General features: G+C 40.5%; 2 pseudogenes; one reads left to right on the forward strand and one right to left on the reverse strand.

The window, feature by feature from the left end:
• LOC126088271 (trissin receptor-like) overlaps window positions 1–23,343 on the reverse strand; it is a 196,680-nt pseudogene that overhangs the window by 27,971 nt on the left and 145,366 nt on the right.
• On the forward strand, window positions 3,732–3,849 carry LOC126089831 (5S ribosomal RNA; annotated as a pseudogene).

Genomic DNA, 23,343 nt, shown 5'->3' on the forward strand with positions numbered 1-23,343 from the left:
GGACATAGTTATAGACATCCCTGGGGTTGTGAAGCAGCTGAATGGGTTGAAAATAAATAAATCGCCAGGTCCTGATAGGATTCCAGTTCGGTTTCACAGAGAATACTCTTTTGCATTGGCTCCTTTCTTAGCTTGCATTTATCGCGAATCTCTTGCCCAACGTAAAGTCCCGAGCGACTGGAAAAAAGCGCAGGTGACGCCTGTATATAAGAAGAGTAGGACGGATCCTCAAAATTACAGACCAATATCCTTAACATCGGTTTGTAGCAGGATTCTCGAACATATTCTCAGTTCGAATATAATGAATTTCCTTGAGACAGAGAAGTTGCTGTCCATGCATCAACACGGCTATAGAAAGCATCGCTCCTGCGAAACGCAACTCGCCCTTTTTTCAAATGATATCTTGCGAACCATGGACGAAGGGTATCAGACAGATGCCATATTCCTTGACTTCCGGAAAGCGTTTGACTCGGTGCCCCACTGCAGACCCCTAACTAAAGTACGAGCATATAGGATTGGTTCCCAAATATGTGAGTGGTGTTGGCGTTGAGTGAATGTAGGAGGATACAAGATGACTTGGACAGGGTTTGTGATTGGTGTAAAGAATGGCAGCTAACTCTAAATATAGATAAATGTAAATTAATGCAGATGAATAGGAAAAAGAATCCCGTAATATTTGAATACTCCATTAATAGTGTAGCACTTGATACAGTCACGTCGATTAAATATTTGGGCGTAACATTGCAGAGCGATATGAAGTGGGACAAGCATGTAATGGCAGTAGTGGGGAAGGCGGATAGACGTCTTCGGTTCATTGGTAGAATTTTGGGAAGATGTGGTTCATCTGTAAAGGAGACCGCTTATAAAACACTAATACGACCTATTCTTGAGTACTGCTCCAGCCTTTGGGATCCCTATCAGGTCGGATTGAGAGAGGACATAGAAGCAATTCAGAGGCGGGCTGCTAGATTTGTTACTGGTAGGTTTGATCATCACGAGAGTGTTACGGAAATGCTTCAGGAACTGGGGTGAGAGTCTCTAGAGGAAAGGAAGCGTTCTTTTCGTGAATCGCTAATGAGGAAATTTAGGGAACCAGCATTTGAGGCTGACTGTAGTACAATTTTACTGCCGCCAACTTATATTTCGCGGAAAGATCACAAAGATAAGATAAGAGAGATTAGGGCTCGTACAGAGGCATATAGGCACTCATTTTTCCCTCGTTCTGTTTGGGAGTGGAACAGGGAGAGAAGATGCTAGTTGTGGTACGAGGTATCCTCCGCCACGCACCGTATGATGGATTGCGGAGTATGTATGTAGATGTAGATATAGATGTAGATGTTATTTATTTTATCATTAGCTGCAACATTTTGCTCATGCAGTAAGCGTTCATTTTTGTTCTCTACAAAGAAGATATATTTTTTTTCAAGAGGGCATTTACTTACTTCATTCGAGACATTTCTGTTCTTGAAATAGGAAAACTAATGACACCTAAGGCACGTATGGCAAGGATGAAGAACGGCTCAAGTGGAGGAAAGAGAGTCGTAAGCAAAAACAAAACAAAACAAACCAGAAAAGAAATAATGAAGAAAACGAAAAAGTGGCGCCGAATAGAAAGACTTACACTAATGCTTTGAGCCACGCCCAGTTGTTAGTATAATTGTTATTATTATTATCTATAAATATAATTAAGTTTGAATGGAATCCCCAGTCCTATTCGCGCTTGTCTGGCTATTTAGGTAAACTTTACCCTGGTGGATTACATCTTTCTTCAAACACCAGTTTTCTCCTCCGATTGCGAAAACGTTCTGTTGGCAGAAATGATCACCACAATAAAGTAAGAGAAATCAATCAGGGCTTGTACCGAAAAGTTTAAGTGATCGTTTTTCCCGCACGCCGTTCGAGGGTGGAATGGTAGAGAGACTGCTTGCAGCTGGTTCATTGAACCATCTGCCAGCCACTTTATTGTGAGTAGCAGAGTAATCACATAGATTTAGATGTAGACATACAGTGATACTCTTTATCCTGCATGAGAAAAGGTCACTACGCCCTTACCTACGAAATGCGGTTTAGGTATTTAAACATGAAAATGTGATCGATATGTGACTATTGCGTTTACAGTGCGCTATATTTATAAGCAGACCATAAATACATACATCGGCACACGATTACATGCGGATAGACACACTTCGTCAGAAATTTCCGCATCCTACAGTGTTGCCAATTCATGAAGCTGGCTGTTGTGTAACTTTAATTCAACGAACAAGGAAATGAATGTATCGAACAGATTGTAGTCGGACTCCAGAGAATCGAAATTCTCTTTCCGTATGGAACATTCTTCTTTACGACACAATTACGACTCAACCCTCTGTGTAGGCTGGTGGTTTGTTGGAATGACTCTAGCGACGTATGTTTAAGATCCAGATTCTATTCACACATCAGCCAACCATGTTTAGCAAGTACAAACAGGTGCTCTTCACCTCCGGTACCACAAGTTGCACAATATAGCGTATGCACCGTCGTTTCAGATCCAGATTAGAGATGACGTCCCTTCGCTGCCTACGTTCGAAGAATCGATGTGGGCTGGGGCACGACAGAGGCGGTAGTTACGCCAGGTAGAAAGTATGTAACCAGTTTGCTTTCTTATATGAGTTTCTGTCATGAACGAATCGTCATGAAAGGTGCACAGGCACTATTTCTTATTGCGTCTGAACTTGAGATATTCAAAACGTTATTACTCGACTGGCATTCGAACTCAGATTGCTCCTTTCGCTGGGTTTGACGCCTTTGAGACCATTGAAGTTCCATCGTTTCATTGTTTTCCCAAGATTTAGAATTCCTCAATTCTACACGAAGCGCCTGTCTCAGTTCGAATTCTGATCTGGCACAAAAAAGCTTTCATCGTGTCATTTCCAATTGTAGTATACGCATATCAAAGGAGAGGCGACAAATGATTATGATTTTAACACCTCTCCGCGTGTTTTCAACAATACTGGTTCGTACCGTTTTTGACACCGAGTTAAACACAGAACTTTACGTCATATCATTTCAGGTTCAAACATGCCACATGATAGTCAGTGTTTCTTCGTGTGTCCAGGGTTCGAGTCCCAGTCAGCACAAGATCTTGTCATGTTATTTCCAGTTCAGGCAAGGCACATCTCGCTTCTAATAAAATAAACGAAGTTTTAACATCTGTTCATGATTAGACGTCAATACAACAGGTACTGGGTCCAAATCCAGGTAGATGAAAACTTTTCCGCCTCGTCATTTCAATTCCAATCAGCTCGCTGTTGATTGAAAATTGCAATTTCTACCATTTGATTGCGCTTAGATAATAATTCGATTAGTGCTGGGTTCGAATCCCAGTCCAACAGAAAGCTTTATGCTTTGTCATTTCAAAACCTGCTCACACTTTGTTACTTGCGATCGGAACCACATTCAAGATCTTTCGTAGTTAGCTAACAGGAAAAATAGTTATTGGATTGGATTGTCGGGCCCCAGTCTAGTACAAATATATTCGTAGAGTAATTTCATGTTGAAACTTGCTTTTTGAAATGTTATTTACTGTAATAAAGTTGAATTTACAGTAGTAATTGGTGTGTCAATCTAATGACGTGTTTTCTAATATTTGCACTATCGTGATATTAATTTTCTTCTTGAATTAAAGCTATGTAGAGCAGTTATCTCTTGTGGCCTCTTGAACTAACCATTTGGTACGATCAGACGTCTGTACCGCTAATGACCTTGCCGCAGTGGTAACACCGGTTCCCGTCAGATCACCGAAGTTAAGCGCCGTCGGGCTGGGCTGGCATTTGGATGGGTGACCATCCGGTATGGCTAGAGCTGTTGGCAAGCGGAGCGCACTCAGCCCTTCTGAGGCAAACTGAGAAGCTGCTTGAATGAGAAGTAGCGCCTGCGGTCTCATAAACTGACACACGGCCGGGAGAGCGGTGTGTTGACCACATGCCCCTGCATATTCGCATCCAATGGCGCCTGTGGGTTGAGGATGACACGGCGGCCGATCGGTACCGTTGGACCTTCATGGCCTGTTCGGACGGAGTTTAGTTTTTGTTTTAAAACTACTGTACCGAAGAGAAAGCAGAGGACCTGTTAGACAGTTTCACGAGCTGTTTAAAAATCGGGTGAAACGCAGTTCTGGTCGTTCGGATACTCTGAGCATGGTAGTAACATATGGATCTGTCCACAGTGAACTTATTATGGACCAGTTTTTGGCATCTATAAGTAACCACTTCTGTCTCACTTTTAGAGAACTCAAAATCATAATTCTAACTGCAGTTTTATATTTATTTGTATATATTCTGTTTTCACGTAGCCTCGTCTAATGAACAATTTGTGTTATTACATCTGGGGCACATTGATCGAGGTACACATATTAGCTGCTGCTTCGGCTATTCTGGTATATCGGTCTGAAGTGTTGAGGCAAATGTGGCTCGGCCATTATCTAGCGAGAGCGTTTGTGACTGTGTGTGTGTGTGTGTGTGTGTGTGTGTGTGTGTGTGTGTGTGTGATTCGGTGTGGAAACGAGTGTGGCTACATTAACATACGAGTATATAGAGAGACAGAACGAATGGGTTTCTATTTAGAAAGTGACAATAACAAGTAAAGGCAGCTCCTCTCTAAACATTTATTCTGCAACATGAAGTAATATGTGTCTTTATTTTCCGGTCTGGCAAGCTATATCGGAACAGAGTGGCCTCTTACAGCAATGGGTGGCAGAGTGGCACTAGCGGTTAAGATCAATGTAGGGCAGATTCACTTTGTTTAAGCGTTGTTTCTGATTAGTCATCGGGGCATCAAATAATAACTCTGAAGTTAGAAGATAATCTCTTTTTTTCACTGCTGTTTCATTCCTTTCGTCAATCTAATTTAAGTGTCATACAATGTAGGCTTTCACGGCCGGTATTGTCTTTACTTAAAACTTCCGGGCTCATAGGCCGTAGTCGATGTATGAAATTCTCCCCTCACGTTTTAACTCGGAGGATGTTTCCCGCAGTCGGAGACGAAACGTCAGGGGAGAGATTTATACATCGACCACGGCCTATCAGCCCGGAAGTTTTAAATGAAGTTAAGTGAAGTATGTTTCTTCAAGGTAGAAATACTGAGTAACCTTGAGGCTTGCACTAATGGCAGAGGTACTTACAGAAATATTCTCGCGCTTTAATTCGATCGATAATTCAATTAGAGCCGCCTCTGCATTTCTTAACGTCAGTAAATTATTTTCAGGTTACGGAAGGTAAGTATGCCTCGAGAGTTTTGGGAGAAGCTGTTCTGTCGTCTCATTAATATGTTCCGTTACAACCTCGCATTAATAGCTCACAATCAATCGCAGATCATTTCAAATGCCAAAAGAGTTTCCGTTGCATTACATACGCGTTTCTGTGACGAATCGTTAATGAGGAGAGCCAGATCGCGTAATAATATTACTTCCTTTTGACTTTATTGACTTTGCATAGAGGTCACCTTCAGTCACGGCAGTTTCAGGTAGAACTCATGTCCGCTGCTACTAGCGAAATCTCATAGGATTTAACATACATACATATTTTCTGTCATAATCCCAAAAACAGGATCTCAGTAACTAGGAACTGAGGAAGGATTTTTAAAATTATACGCTCGGAGCATGTATTCTATGCACAAAAGGTGAGTCCTGGGATTTAAGAAAGAGGTGAAAATGGAAACACTGTAGGTTCGCAGCTGCAGTAGGATGAAAGTTAAGTGGACAGGTGACGAGGTTCTAGAGGGAATTGTAGACGAAGAAAGGCTATAAAAAACTCGTACCAGAAGAGTAGACTGGTAGGTATTAGCAGTTTGGCACTGGTGGAGCTACTACATTTTCCTTGTTCCCACTCTTGTGTTCCAACATACCATTAATTTAGAAACAGGTTATGTTCCACTGGCGATAATGTTGCCACAGACTTGGCTTACTCTGTCCTTAGGGAACAAGGCGGACCCATACGCGGTAGATCCACGACAATCAGTTACGTCGCAGAAAAATCGCTAAGCTTGTCATAAGGTACGTAGGTCATGATTGCTAAGTATTTTGAGTACTCACTCTGTACCCTCTGACTATCAGTGTACCAGTGCTTTCTCTCAAGAACTATGAGCTCCAGTATTCTATGCTCTTTTATTTTACTTCATTTCATTTTTTAAATTTACGTCTTTCACTCCGCAAAAAGGTGAAAATAGGAAACGTCTAAATCAACTTTAAGAATTTCAAGTGACAAGGTGGCGCAGACGTAGTAATACCGAACAACTTTTTCAAAACTATGTACTATTTGTCAGCGCTGAAATGGCAAATAACGATTAAAAAAAGAAAACTGAAACCAAAATTTTTGGATTGCGTCGTATGTGCTCCAGAATATCCTTTTTATGGAGAAGTTATAGTTATAAAATTAAACATAATCATTTTGTTTGGGAATTATTAGACAAGAATTCTTTTGCCTTTATTGGTTTGCTGTATTAGATGTTCACAAAGCTTTTTGCCCTAAACACACTCGCGCCGTATTATGTTCACTTTGTGCATTTCCGTAGGTGACAGCGAATAATATACCTCACTGATTTTGTCTTCCATATACAGTCATAGGATACTTCCCACACTTTCTACTCTGTGTCCCAAAGTGAATTCGATCTGCTACACTTCTCTTAAACCATATTCTAAAAAATGAGTTATGTACACTGAGACACCAATGAAAGATCCACTGTTTCTTTAATAATTTCCTAACAAGAAATATACAGAGTTTAAAACTAAAAATTACTTTACAAAAATTTCAAAGAAAGGAAGGAAGAGTATGAAAAGGTTTTCTATTTAGCACAACATCAAAAATTAGTTCCATTGAACAATTCTTTTAATTCTGATTTACATCCGACAAAACAGCACTATATCGTCTGCTTATCTTGTTCCATCTTGCTTCCTAAATTTTCTATGCCCACCTTTGTTGCATACAAGGCACACGTCTTCAGGATAAAGTCGAAGATGTGGATGCCTTACAGTAACATGAATAACGGCTTACTTTGCATAATATTTCGATCGACGTAGTAAAGGAAAAAGTGATTACATACACATTGTATTTCATATGCTAACATATATATTACATATTGTATGTTATTACATTTGATGATACGTAAGATTACGTATGATGCAGAAAGGAGGGAACAGAACAGTAGTTTGCACGTGGAAATGAAGAAAGCTTTGCGGACATTGTACTTCTGGAGCACAGCTAAATATAGAGAAGAAGAAATTAAAGTTTTGGAAATGGGGTACTACCGAAGATTGTTAAGTAAACAAATAAGGTACGAAATGAGAAAGTACTAATGAGAATAGGAGAGGAAAGGATTCTGTACTGGATGCTGTAGCAGCCTAAACTGTCTTTTTTTCTGCTAAGACGCTTCCTCAGTTATCTCGGCGCCAGAAGATGCATTGAAAGGGAAAATTATTTGGGGCAGAAGAGTCTACAATATGCAAAACAGATTATATAGCTAGAATGAAAACAATGGTACTCCAAATTGTTTTTTCTTTTGTAGACGTTGACTTGGGTAAATTGGTTATTGCTTTCGGTGTGAGATCTTCATAATGAGAAAACAACTGACCCATCGGAAACGACGTTTCTGTTGTTGGAATTTCAATATTCCATTAGTGTAACACACGGCAGAAGAGTTCTAAATGAACTGCTAGTGAACAAATTGATTTATTTTGATTTAATGAATTTCGTATCAGCGAAGCCCTGTGTAAGATATCCGTAAAATTGTCCGTACTGGTACTGTAAACTGGAATTTCGTAATTCCGCCAACAAAATATTTGTTCCTGCTACATTGTGAACTCTGCCAAGCTGCCTGTCGACCTGTGAAGAGAGGGACGATATCAGCATAAGCTCATATTTCCATTTCCGGAATCCAATAGCTCCACAGGCTTCAATAAAATGGAGAATACGCACAGCTGCGGACCGCAGCCTGGTATTCGCTGAATGTTCCGTAGGCGCTCACGTCCAATTTCAAAATACCTCACTCGAATTTACTTCAGCCTTAATCCTGTGTACTCGTAGTAATTTACAAGGATCAAAGCTGAAGCCTTCAAACCGTGCTTTAATATGGCGGAATTTAACCGCCACAATAGATAGCACTATTGCAACAAACAGAATGTACCTCTCAACTTCCGGAATCTCACCAATCAGATCTTCAAAAATCAGATTAATTAACAATTGAGATAGCAACCCTTAATTTAGGCTGTCTTAGGCTGTGAACAGTTGTCTTAGGGCAAGAAGCAATGGAGAAATCCAAGGATAATCGATATTTCGATTGACAGAAGTGTAAAAATAAATTGAAGGAAAAATTAAATTATGTAGATCGTTATATACGAGGGCTGTTCAGAAAGTAAGTTACGATTGATCACGAAATAAAAATCACAGTGAAAATCAGAAATGTTTCATTTGTAACAGATAACTACACCTTTCAGCTACTTCTCTACGTAGTCGCCGTTCTGACTCAGACATTCGTCGTAGCGTTGTACCAACTTTCCAATACCCTCATCATAGAAGGCAGCCGCCAGTGCTTTCCGCCAATTCTCTACGCTGGCCTAAAGCTCGTTGTCGGTGCCAAAATGTTGTCTTCATAGCCAGCGGTTCGTTTGAGCAGAGATGAAACTCAGTGGGAGACAATTACGGGCTGTATTGTGGGTAACCAAACATTTCCATTTGAAACGATGCAGGAACATCTTCATTGCCCCTGCAGAATGAGGCTGAGAATTGTCTTGAAGAAGAAACCGCACGACAGCTATGTAATGTTGGTCGCATAGCTTCAGGGGAAAATTCTCACCAGGCCCTCGTACTTGGCGGGAGACACTATTTTCTATAACATCTTTACGCGCTCACTAAGAGCTCAGGAATGAAAAGAGCGACATAATTCTACCTAGAGTCATACTATAGACACTGCCCAACACACCTTTGCAAAGCTTTATCGGATTTTCATAGTCGTTTCCATTTCGCGACCGATCGTAACTTACTTTCGGGACAGCCCTCGTACTATTCGCCGAAACGAGCTAATCGTCTGTTCATAAGTACCTTAAAGCTGACGTTAGCAACTTCTTGCACTTTTTAGCGCCTTAGTACGCAAGACCACAGTTGATGCAAATATTTCCGCAACAAATATCAGTTTCTTGCGATATCTTAACATTACTCTGCCGCAGCGCTCTCTCAACATCAATGTTTTACTACGAATTACCGGAATAAAATTGCCAATACATGCGTGTTACTTCGATTTCAACACTATACAAGATTGTTGAAAGATTTTTCACGGAACTGGAAACGCACGACGCTTCTATACAAGTGGGCCGCACTTATCTGAAGACGTTGGTAATGCAAACTACACTGTCGGAAAAAGGCGACATCCTCAGGATCTGTGTTCTGTGGCAGCAGGGTGTGATATCCGCGTAATGAGGTGTTTAGTGTTATTAATTTGTCACGGCAATCGGGATGATGAAGTTCTCTTGAAGGTCTGTCAGCGCATTCTCTGTTTTGACACCGTAAGCAGTAACTGGGCTGAGTTTAGAGGAGTACAGCGTGTGCAACTTTCATTTTCGTGTACAACCATGCCCTACCATTAATTCTAGGGTAGAACCACGCCCCACCGACTAGTACGTACTTCTGTCGAACAATTTCAACGTTGCAAACCTGTCGAAAGCTGGATGTACGTATGATGTAGCTTTGCAGTACATATTGGGTACAATTATTAGTAGTGTGTAGCTTTTTTTCCGCAGCGATCTGTGAAATATTCCCACACCCTTAGGCTAGATTCTCTACATCCGCATTGTACAGGCACTCGTCAAGATCGTAGGATAGTGCTGGCAGCGGTAGTCAACAGAACATAATCCAGATACCAAGCCTGGGCACAGTTGCATTGTCCGTGTCATTACGAACCGTTGGGAACCGTCAGTTTGCAACAGGATTTCGATCATGTGTGCCTCTGGCCAGGCTGCCATTGGCACCACGATACCGCCAGGCATGGTGTCGTGAACTAGTTGACTGTTGAATGGAATGACACCGTGTTGTCTTCAGTGATGAGAGTAGACTTAGTCTATATGCGAGTGATGGACGTACATATGTATGGCGTAGACCTGGTGAGGTACTTGATCCACTCAGGTCCCAGCTCAGGCTTCAGGGTGTGAGGGGCCCTCAGTTACATCTCGCTGCCACATTTGGCGTTTCTGCAGGGTAAAGCAATCAGCGCTCGCTACATTGCACAGGCTGTTACTCACATGCTACTGCAATTTATTAGACAGTAGAGTAATGTATTTTTTTTTCAGAACACCAAGGTACGGTAACATACTGCTGCTGGGATGGAACGTGCTCTTTGTGGAATACAGTAACCGCCCTGGCCAGTAAGATCACCAGATCTCTCGTCAATTGAGTATGCTCTCTAGGGCCCGCAAAGAATCACTGCTGAATTACAACGAAAGGTGCAAGGTGCTTGGGAAAATCTGTCACAGGATGCCAAAGGGTTGCACATTGTGTACTGATGCAACTGTTTGGACAACCTTTACTGTGACAAATTTATTTCATTTTATCTGTGCTTATTATTGCATACTTCTACAATGATGAAATGTCACCTCACTTGTCAATAAATTGACTGTTTTTGCAGATGCTGCATTTATTTTTCCAGTGTACAGTGAAGATACATAGCGAGGTGCACGTTTCAAACTCTCCGCCTGATACCATACATGATAATATGATCATTACCCCGTAAGACTCACATTCCGCGTCGATGGTGTTAACGAACCGTCTGTTCAGATCAACAGTTGCTTGACATATCAAACAGTAAAACAGGTATAGATTTAGAAGCCATGATAGACTGTTGAAAAGGGGGTGAATCACGAAACAACGTAACAGGAAACGAAGGTATTGGCAGCCTTTAGAACAGGCAATGTGCAAGCAAAATGTTATCACGTTCGCCACATGTACTAATTCTGGCATATGCGACTGCAAATCAGTCGTCTGGAACGAGAAACTGTGTCTTTCTTAACGAGACACAGCAGTACACAGACAAAGCAGAGTCCTCAATAGACATTAAGGTATTGGCATGCCTGGCGTGTATCACATGCACTTTCTCGCGACAATGTTGCGCTCCGCTTCTGTCACGGAACGCTTAGATGCGGCGCGGAGGAGACTAAACCGTATCGTCATCTACTGTCCTTCGCGATCACAAGGAATAACTCGTTAACAAACGAATGATGTAATGTACAACATTTACGGAGTGCAGTATTTTACACCACACAATGTATTTCGGTCAGCGATGACCATCTTCAAGACCTACAAGACATAGCAACCGTGCCGTTCGAAGTGCACAAAACTTACAAAGTAAGACAATCAGAAATCAACTTATGCGTAAGTGAAAAATTGACATACCTGAGTACAAACAATTTTTCAATTACATTAAACAAAGATATGTAATTTTGGTACAATAAGAAGGTAATAAGCCAAAAAGAGGTTCGGAGCTTTGATGTAAAAACACTATTCGAATAGAGATGTTGACTCTACGATAGAAGTGATTGAAAGTTCTTTGTACTCTGGTACGTAAACGTGTAATTTAATTATAAACTGATTCGTAGGTTTGGTGTACTTTGTACGGAAAGATACTCCTGTCTTGTCATTTTCTAGGTCTTGAAGATGGTAATCATAAAACGATTAACTACATTAAAATATTTTGGTATCTAACTGGAATGAATACAAAAATACCTCTGCGAGTGAGATGCAACTCGTGATGTACAACAATTTTTCATCGTTCTAGCCACTGGGAAAATAGTGCACTGCCGCGCAATCCCAGTTGCAGATTGCTTATCTAACAGCTTCCAGCGGCAAAAAATATGATTTTCAGTACTTTTATATAATTATTGACCGAATTTAACGAAACTTCTAAATAAGTGGCATTAATTTATGTTTAAGATCTAACACAATAATGAAAGTGTTATAGTTAGAAGCTGTGAACCTATCTCAAGGCAGTGTTAACTAATGGTGCGCCTTTACCCACACTGTTTTCTTCCAGTATTTGAGAATGAGAACATTTAGTTACTTCTAACAAATATTACACATAATTTCAACTCTTCCTAAAATTTTTCTCGCTAGCGACATTCACAAAAAGATGAATAGAAAACAATTTATCGCGTACTACATTTTAGAACTCTATACGTAAAACATTTTGCAAACAGTATCCGCATGAACTACTGAATATACTTGTAAAATTATGGAATTGTACAACATATACTTTACGAGACATGATGCAATAAACATTAAGATGCGAGTAAATCTGGCCTTTACTTAAAACGGAGTACAAATTTCCTAGATCAGGTATGTGCAGATAGCGAGCCTCAGGCCACATTCGGTTCACTAATGGCTTTCATGCGGCCCGTCAAGCCTGTCATAATTTTTATGTAACAATTTATACCTTTTCTGAAAAGCAAAGTTAACTAACGCATGCAATAATTATAAAGGTACGTCCCTCCGCTAGCCTCTGCTTTCACAAAGTGACCCCCGTGTCACAACAGTTGCCCCGCCCTGACCTAGATTATACACATCCCGTGTTTCATAATGAAACTTCCAGTTAACTTTGAATTTCAAACCTTTTCTATACATTTCTGCCTTACAAGCTTATCGTCAAATATTTGCCACGTTAACTCATTTGTAAAGGAATCAGAAGCTTGAAGTTGCTTTACGCTGTGGAGGTTTGATTCTTTAAGAAATTGGGGGTTTACTGGATTGTGATAATTCGCCATTCTGAGATAATAAGCCTTCAAGTAGAATGCCACATGTTCACATGTGATCAGACGTGGCACTACCATTAGAATATATATAATGAAATTCATTGTTTTCCGTACTCACATATTCAAGGCCCGCTATATATATATATATATATATATATATATTGTGTCCCACAAATGTTGCGACAGACTTATAGCTCAGGTGGAGCACAGCGTAAGGATTGAGAACTGCATAGCAACCCACATCGCTGCAAAACTTCAGGGTAATGTGGTAGCAGAGGTCGAAGATCGGAAAGGGGAGAAAAAGGAGTGCTTCATTCGAAGCACTTATTGGACTAGTAAGTACATCAGACGCCACGCCTTCCTAATACCGACGGAACAATGACTGCTGGACGCGCTCTAACACACCGGCAGCTTGTTAGATTGTGGCAGCTGTGCTCACGATTCTTGTAATGAGATCCATTTCATATTTCACAAGATCGCGATACGCGAGAATGTCACGGCGCCCCACCGAAAGAAATCAGAATTCGATAACCCGGTGAGCGTGGGGGCCAGGTAATCGGTCCGCCGTGCCATGGGTATCGATGAGGGAATGACCCCTTCAAATGCGTCACCGTCCCCGCCAATACTTAATGACTCGTACGCACACAAATTTCGATACAGCCGTGAAAACTAACTGTGGTGCGGTCGAAGGATACGTGAGAAACGTCCTCGATTAATGCGTCCAGCGGCTCATCCATTTTTGTCGGCTATTCCCCACATTAAGCTCACCGTTGATAGACCGTTCCCTGTTCCTTGTATGCTGGCTGGCACTCGAATGAGGAAATTATCACGTTCCCATCCAGTACTCTGGTCTACAGCACCAAGTACCGTCATAGGATGACGTTTGTGGCCATGTTGCTATGCAGTTCTCAGTCCTTACGCTGTGGTCTACCTAACCTAGAAGTTTGTCGCAACATTTCTGCGACACCCTATATGCATATATTGCTTAATTTTTTAAAAAAAATGAGGTTCCTATACTGTGAACTTTTGAACGGTGTTTTTAAAATTTAGACTTCTTAAAACGTTATTTTAATGCTTTTCTGAGTACCTTAAAAGTGTGAATACAACGGTTTTGCGTGCACCGCAGTGAAAGGGACGTGAGTGCCAAATTCATATTCTTGTAGAAGAAGAACCTTGTTTCAAAAAGCCCCTAGTATCCAGCTCACGTTGATCTATTGATTATTCATATGATTTTGAAACACATCCCTGTTGATTTTTGAACACCTTCTAAGTTGATTTCTGAACGAATTATAAGCTGACTTTTGAATGCGTGCATGATGCAAGTGAAGTCTCTGCAAGGCGAATCCCCGTCGCATCTAGAAATAAAAATCTTTGCCGCAACAAGAAAGGTACGGTACTATACGAGCTGAGCCGAATAAACCTGAAAGAGTGAACGCCAACCGTTATTCGTGTATGTTGTTGACTGGGTGTGTGAATGACAAGCATTGTTGTAATTATTATTGAAATCCATATATTCAACTATCAGAGTGGAAATAAATGACTAACAGGAGTAACATGTAAGAAAGCTTACGTATTATGTTCTCGGTGAACCCAAGAAAATGAAACTTTGACAGAAAAGTTTTGCCAAATCGCTACTCTACTAAGGGCCGGTTGTGCAGTCCCCGGTTAACAGTCGCTCTAGTTCTATTCTGGAAACAGCGCGGAAAACGCGTTGTACCAAGACGTAATAACGCCTAACCGGAGACTAAATGCGGGATAACTGAACCGGTGATTCTGGCAGCGCTAGTGATATTAACCAGAGAATAAGTTTTGGCAATGGCAGGGATAGTTGGTAGAATTACTGATGACAAGATTGTATTTTGGAACGAGAAAGGAGAAGAAACGCGGACATCACACAAATTATGAGGAAGAATATGAGGATTCCAGATTTATATAAAAATTTCGTGTTACTACTACTCTTCCACCTCTAGCTTGAGAAATATACGACTGAAATATACGACTGAAATATATAACTGTATCCTAATACAGAACCTTTTGCTTGCAGTAGGCCTAATAGGCATTTGACATTGGTACTTCGTAAATTATATTCTGTCATATTATTTATGTAAATGAGGTAGATAAAAATGATGAGGTAGATAAAAATGATGAGATAGATATAAATGATTACTTGTGCCAAAACACTCTCTCTTATTTGGCGTGTGTTAACTTGGTGCAATATTAGAAATGCCTATTTCGTTTTATCTAGCAGACAGTGACAAAATAGACATATTCAAATCGAGAATCCACACCAGTCTTGGGTCTATTCGTATTAACAGCTTTTTCAGTTTAGACAGCGATATTTTGATTTTTCATGTAGCAAAACGTTTGATGAACTTTGATGATGTAATAGAGTCTTTCGCAGAAAGGAAAGCACGCCGTGTAAATCTGTAGCAAGATTAGAGAGAAAAAAAAAAAATGCTGGGACCTAACGATTGAAGAAATGTCTTCCTTGTCTCCTGTCTTTACTGGTTTTATGTTTCCTATATTTAATTGTTTTTTCCACATAAAAGAAATTTATTAGCTAAAAGGTAATAAAGAGTACAAATTTTCTTAAGAGTTACTTAAAAATGAACATGAACAGTCACAACCGTAAGAAATTTCTTTTTTTATCAGATGAGCGGTTTCGGTCTGTTTTAGACCATATTCAGACCTTACAGCATGATGGTAGACGGTGGTTGTGAACGAGCAGGTGGTACGACTCCACGAACGATAAATGCTCAGTTAGCTGTACTCCAAGAGAAATGTTCTCAAAAGTTACTTTCTGCAGAGTTGTTATTCTCCCAGTCAAAAATAATCCCACCCACAATTAATTGTGAGTTTTTTTGTAAGGGGGAGTATGATCAAACCGGTCGACTGGGAGCAGGAGAGGAACCACATGACATTTTAATTTTCACTGTCCTGAATATATGTTTGATGGCTCCCATTACACATTATATACGTTTGAATTCTGCGGAGCAAGATTCAGCGATATGCGATAGGAGAATGTTGTACGAAGAGGTGTGGCACTGCACTTTGGCACATTTAAGACGAAATAACATGTTTCATATTTCCTCGAACATATATTTTTCTTCACAAAGGTGTGCTCTAAAAATGAACATATTTTTGAAAAACCGAATTTTTAATATTTTTGACGTCTTATCTCAAACACTCGAGGGAGAAGGGGGGGTGGGGCGCTTCTATCAAGTTTTTGCCCCGGTTCGGAAATATCGCAAATCTGAGGCTGGCATTCCCAGCATGTGACAGGTCGCTTGCATACAGTGTGAACATATTAGTTAAATCGTAATGTATTCTACCACTAAAATATAAACGTTTATGTAGTGGCATCATTAACTGCAAGCAGTGTCATCATTCTGGTAGAAAGCTACTGTCCATGAAGTAGTAAGTGCCGGCCGTTTTGGCCGAGCGATCCTAGGCGCTTTAGCCCGGATCCGCGTTGCTGCTACTGTCGCAGGTTCGAATCCAGCCTCGGGCGTAGATGTGTGTGTTGTTCTTAGGTTACTTAGGTTTAAGTAGTTCTAAGTCGAGGGGACTGATGACCTCCGATGTTAAGTCCCATTGTGCTCAGAGCCTTTTGAACCATTTGAAGTAGTAAGCACAGTAGTAAATTGAGTGCCGCATTCGGTCGCAATGGGCAGCTGAAAATGATACAGCCGCTGTCCTCCGAGTCACAGGCACATTGAGGTGAGTCAAACTCTTGCAGCCGCTAGGGGGAATAGCGATGGTACGAAACAGCTGCGGTTCGGTGATACAGTGGCGAACTATCATAAACCGGTAAGCTAGTGGTGGCAGTTTCTCAATACACTAATATCTACTAGAAATCCAGACAATGGAGGAAAATTAGGAGAAATATTCGTGTAGTCGCAAATTTTTATAATAGTGTGGGGGAGTGTAATGAATAACATACTAGAAACCATAACCGGTGGGATGTGAGCGTGGGTTGGTGGTTGCGTTTAAAGCCCTTTTGTTTTATGCTCTTTCCGACTGTCTCGAAAACCGTGGCTTCCAAAAAATGCTTACTTGCACATAATTAAACTAGATTAAATTTCCTACTGGAGAGGTCCTATTCTTTATTTTTCTCCGTGACTAATGGTTCCCGAAGATTGTTACCGCAGATTGTTAAAAATAGCGACTTAATGGTACAAAAATTGTATATTGTTAAAAATATTGGGTTAAGAAGAAATAATAAATGGTTGTATCACATCTAGGTGAAGTTGGTCCGTATTCTGGCGGCATAACAAGGTGCAAAGGCAGGGTTGGAGGTTAGAAGCTTAAGGGAAGGCAGTTCACCGGATTGTGGTCATGTAGTTCCCTCCTTCATAGGTTTGTATGTAACATGAAGAGCGAGCAGGTAATCCTCCCCAATTTCTATTGCATTACATCACAAAAAGAAGAAAAGATAACTTGAAAGTTTAGAAATGAAGTTGCTTAGATCAGTGAAAGGCTGCACAAGAGAAGACAAAATAAGAAAGGACGAAATAAGGAAAAAAACCGAGGATAGAGCCGTTAACTGTAAAAATAATCCACCGAATGCAGAATTGCGCATTTCACCACAGAGAATCAGTCGACAAGCTATGGAATGCAATACATTTGGAAAAGGAATTGCGAGAAGCACGAGGAAGATATAGTGAGGCTGAAACAGGTCATAAGGCCCAATCGTGGATTCACAATAGAAGAATGTTCTGCCTTATGAGTTCGAGAGCAGGCTTTTTAGCTTTGACAACAGGAGCATTCGTGTGGGCTGACCAGAGAGCACCCAAACAGTACCTGATTGCTTTATACAATTACAGACGGCGACGTAAGGCAGATCTGTCGACTGAGTACAATGTTGGTGCCGGCGCAAGTATTTCGGATCACATCGTTTAGAGCACGAGGTTGAAGATGAGGCTCCACAGCAGAAGAACCCTACGTGTTCCCACGTTGACCTAGTTCGACCGTCAATTAATACTGTAGTGGCCGTGGTATCATCGAAACTCGGCAGTATCTCAATGGCTGGTTGGATGGATCATGTTTCTTGTTACAGCCGGTGGGTGGTGGTGTCCGAACACGTCGCCATCCAGAGGAATCACTACTCGAAAAATATACTGCGCCATAGACGCAAACTGATGGAGGCAGTAGTACGCTATTCGGGGACGTTCACGAAGGATTCAGTGGGACCTGTGGTAGTAATCGAAGGCACCGTGAACAACTGTGCACTATGTGAACATTACTGCAGTGCACTTGTATCCGCTCATGCTTGATGTCTTTTCCAGTGGTCACATCAGGTGACTGTTAACATAGGGGGGTTATGTAGGGATTTTACTAAAGAGGATCAGGTAGTGATTGTGGGTGGAGCTGGTAATAGTATTGATAGGGATGGGGAGTATAACATAGATGGTGACCTGGAAAAGATAGCCACTCAGACTGGCAACACGAATGTGCATTTCGTGGAACTGTTTCAGCGTCACGATCGGCCTCATCTTAATACAGCCGTCAGGCGTAATAACATGAGACTTGGGGGTGCGCTGATGACAGAAAGCATGGGTCACATTTCAGTGGTGTCGGTGGAGTCTATTAGCAGGACGGGTTTCACTAGACACGGCCTGCACCTCAACAGGTATGGGAAGGGGAGGTTGGCAAAGCATATAGGTGACAGCATAGGTGGGGTTGGTGGGATCACTCATGGGAAAATTCTTGCAGTAGTGGGTGTTAGAGCTGTACCTTTTTTAGATTGAAGTCAGCTGATAGGTATTCCTGCTTAAGGGAAGTCTCTCTAACAAGGGAATCACTTTTGACAAAGCTTAGGTATCCGAGTAATGAGGGAATTAGTATATTTCATCAAAATATACAAGGTATTAGAGATAAAGTTAGTGAACTGCTTTTAGATGTTGACTCTGAAATTATTGGTATATCTGAACACTTCTTAAATAAGGAGATAATTCAGAGGCTTCCTTTACCAGGATACAGGTTGGCTGGCTGCTTTTCGAGGAGCTCTTTGCGGTGTGGGGGAGTAGCCATGTATGTGAAAAACGGCATCGCATTTGAGTCAATTGAAGTTTCAAAGTACTGCACTGAAAAGGTGTTTGAATGTTGTGCAGGTGTGGTTAAATTTAACGGAGCTAAACTTGTAACTGTTGTTATTTATAGATCCCCAGACTCCGATTTCACAACATTTTTGCTAAAGTTAGAGGAGGTTCTTGGTTCACTTTATAGGAAATACAAAAAGTTAGTTATATGTGGTGATTCAATATTAATTGTATAAGTGATTGTGCAAGGAAGAGGATGCTGGTAGACCTCTTTAATTCATATAATCTCATGCAAACCGTATTCTTTCCAACGAGAGTGCAAGGGAACAGTAGAACAACCATAGACAACATTTTTGTTCATTCCTCATTACTAGAAGGGCATTCTGTTAGCAAAAAGGTGAATGGCCTTTCAGATCATGATGCGCAAATTTTAACTTTAAAAGATTTTTATGCTGCAACACGTGTTAAATATAGTCATCAGCTGTTCAGGAAAGCTGATCCAGTTGCTGTAGAGACCTTTGTAAACCTTATAAAGGAACAAGAGTGGCAAGAGGTTTATAGCGCTGATACAGTAGACGATAAATATAATGCTTTTCTCAAAACTTTTCTCATGCTCTTTGAAAGTTGCTTTCCGTTAGAACGTTTAAAACAGGGTACTAGCACAAACAGGCAGCCTGGGTGGCTGACTAGAGGGATAAGAATATCTTGTAGAACAAAGTGGCAATTATATCAAAACGTTAGAAACAGTCAAAATCTAAATGCAGCAGCCCATTACAAACAGTATTGTAAGGTGCTTAAAAATGTTATTAGGAAGGCAAAAAGTATGTGGTATGCAGATAGAATAGCTAAGTCTCAGGATAAAATTAAAACCATATGGTCAGTCGTAAAGGAAGTTGCTGGTCTGCCGAGACAGGTCGAGGATATAGAATCAGTGCGTAGTGGGAATGTCCGTGTTACTGATAAGTCGCATATATGTACAGTATTTAATAATCACTTTCTGAATATAGCAGGTGAACTAAATAGAAACCTATTCCCAACAGGGAATAGGTTTCCTGTTACCTGATATGCTCCTCCATGATACTGACAAGAGGGAGATTGAGTTAATAATTAAATCACTAAAGACCAAGAACTCTCATGGATATGACGGGGTATCTAGCAGAATACTGAAGTATTGTTCTATGTATGTTAGCCCAGTTCTCAGCCATATCTGTAACTTTTCCTTTAGGAGTGGTCGGTTTCCTGACCGATTAAAGTACTCGGTAGTGAAGCCACTTTATAAAAAGGGAGACATTGATAATGTTGACAATTTTAGACCTATTTCTATGCCATCGGTGTTTGCTAAAGTTATCGAGAAGGTTGTATATACAAGGTTACTGGAGCATTTAAATTCACATAATTTGCTGTCAAATGTTCAGTTTGGTTTTAGAAATGGTTTAACAACTGAAAATGCTATATTCTCTTTTCTCTGTGAGGTTTTGGACGGATTAAATAAAAGGTTGCGAACGCTAGGTGTTTTCTTTGATTCAACGAAGGCTTTTGACTGTTTGACCACAAAATATTACTGCAGAAGTTGGACCATTATGGAGTAAGGGGAGTAGCTTACAATTGGTTCGCCTCTTACTTTACGAACAGAAAGCAGAGGGTAATTCTTCGCAATATTGAGAGTGGTAGTGATGTTCAGTCCCAATGGGGCACTGTTAAGTGGGGCGTTCCCCAAGGGTCGGTGCTGGGGCCACTGCTGTTTCTTATTTATATAAATGATATGCCTTCTAGTATTACAGGTGATTCAAAAATATTTCTGTTTGCTGATGACACCAGCTTGATAGTGAAGGGATTTGTGTGTAATATTGAAACAGTATCAAATAATGTAGTTCATGAAATAAGTTCGTGGCTTTTGGAAAAAAAATTAATTTGATGCTAAATCACAGTAAGACTCAGTTTTTACAGTTTCTAACTCACAATTCACCGATATTTTGATCAGACAGAATGGGCATATTATAAGCGAGACGGAACAGCTCAAATTCCTAGGCGTTCGGATAGATAGTAAGCTGTTGTGGAAAGCCCATGTCCAGGATCTTGTTCAGAAGCTAAATGCTGCTTTATTTACCATTAGAACAGTATCTGAAATAAGTGACACTTCAACACGAAAAGTAGTCTACTTCGCATATTTTCATACGCTTATGTCGTATGGTATTATTTTTTGGGGTAATTCTTCTGATTCAAAAAGGGTATTTTTGGCTCAAAAACGGGCTGTTCGAGCTATATGTGGAGTAAGTTCGAGAACCTCTTGTCGACCCCTATTCAAAAATCTGGGAATTCTGACATTGCCCTCACAGTATATATTTTCTTTAATGTCGTTTGTTGTTAGCAATATTAGCCTATTCCCAAGAGTTAGCAGCTTTCACTCAGTTAATACTAGGCAGAAATCAAATCTGCATGTAGAATGCACTTCCTTGACTCTTGTGCAGAAAGGAGTGCAGTATTCTGCTGCATCCATTTTCAATAAGCTACCACAAGAACTAAAAATCTTAGCAGTAGCCCAAACTCTTTTAAGTCTAAACTGAAGAGTTTCCTCATGGCTCACTCCTTCTATTCTGTCGAGGAGCTCCTGGAAGAGCTAAAAAATTAAGCAAATTCCAGTGTTACATTGTTGATTGTCTTCATTTAAACTTACGACTTGTCACCTGAATATGTTTTTTTATATTTCATTTTATCTGTTTCTAATATCGTGTTATAATTTCATGTATTGACTCGTTCCATGACCATGGAGACTTCTCCTTAATTTGGTCCCACGGAACAATAAATAAATAAATAAATAAAATAAATAAAAATATATTCTAGTGGGATAACTGTCCGTGTCACAAGGCCAACAATGTGCTACAGTGACTTCAGGCATACGATAGTGAACTCTCATTAATGTCCTTGCTATCAAATGCACCTGACTTGAACCCGATGGAACACATTTGGAAGTCCACAAACAATCAGCTCGAAATTTATCGTAATTGTGTGACCTGGAGTAGACATCAGGTGCCCGTGCCTTCGGATACCTGCCAAACATTTGTCTAATCTATGGCACGCAAAATATCTTCCGTGATGTGTTCCTAAAGTGGAGCAACACGCTATTAAGCATGTGGTCACAGTGTTTTGGCCCGTCACTGTTTCTAAATATAATTCTTTACCCATCTTCAGAAATTGTATATCTGTTTTGTTGAAATAATCAGCAACCAGCTGCACAATACAAATTTTATTTCTTTACTGGTTTCAGATACATTGTGTACTTATTCATAAGATTAAAGTTGTCACTGAATACCTCAAGCATCTTTGTGAGCAATCAACGTGAGCTAGCCTCAGAGGCTTTCTGCTTGAGCAGGAAAGGAGACTCAAGAGATTTTGGGCACCAAAAGCATCTTGGTTTCTGTTGTTTACAACAGAATATCTCGAAGGAAAGAATGGCATCTAGGAACACGAGTGCAGAGATGATGAAAGGCCTCTCAGTCCTAATATTAACCATTGTAATTGACTAGGAAGAAACAGAGTCTTCCTCCGATCGTCGTTCCGCTACAAAACTATTCGTTGAAGTTCTCTAATCTGACGATCTAGCCGGAGCTATTGGAATCCGTTCAAGTGACGAAGCGATTCTAGGTACTCGCAGAGTGATTCTGCTGCTGTGTTTCTTACTAAGAGATATCGTGACTGGCGGTGATGAATTCTATGTTGCACAGCACACGTTGGGGCTTGCTGTACATCATGTCTGGAGGGTAGGAACGGCAGAGAGGTGAATGACACAGATGTGGAGTAAGCCAGTTGCGTGATCAACCGGGAAGTAATGCTGCGTATTCTTCACGTGATATCCCTGAAATAACTATGGACACCACAATGTAGGACGAAACTACAAAATGCATTCCACAAGTATTAATGATGTGAGCTCTGTTCTTCCAAAAACATGTGGATGATTGAGCATCTTAACTGCTGCAGAAAGGAGATTTAGAAAGTTTTGCAGTTATACAAGTTTTAAAGTGAACCAAGAAGAGCCAATAAATACAAAAGCAAATGGTTTGCGAGACTTATGAACTTTTTAACAATGAAATTACCTTAAATTTTGGAAAGACATATTTGGCGTAAAGTATGGAATATCGTCGGTGAAAGCAATAAACCGATATGTAAGAAGTGTGGAAAACGCTAACTTTCTATGGTTACGCACTGATGGAAACTTAACCTACGAAACTAATAACGGGATTTTCATGAAAAGTAAGAACCACATAAGCCACTCTCGATGTAAATCGGTAAGTAAACGAAATTTACACATTTTTATTCATTGATGAGATATCTAATAATGTTTTTGAATGACTGTGCATAGGACAAATGAAAGCAGTTGGAGTTAATTATGAGGCTCAAACGCCTATGACTCATCTGAATTAAGGACAGCACCTGTAAGCAGCAGCAACTGATTCACTTCAATTTTATTCTCTTACGAAAATAGGTGTCAACAATTAATCTTTATCCTAAATAACAGTGATGTTCAGAAAACCGGTACTAGAGGGA

The sequence above is a fragment of the Schistocerca cancellata genome, chromosome 6, assembly GCF_023864275.1.
Source record: "Schistocerca cancellata isolate TAMUIC-IGC-003103 chromosome 6, iqSchCanc2.1, whole genome shotgun sequence".
NCBI classification, from domain to species: Eukaryota; Metazoa; Arthropoda; class Insecta; order Orthoptera; family Acrididae; genus Schistocerca; species Schistocerca cancellata.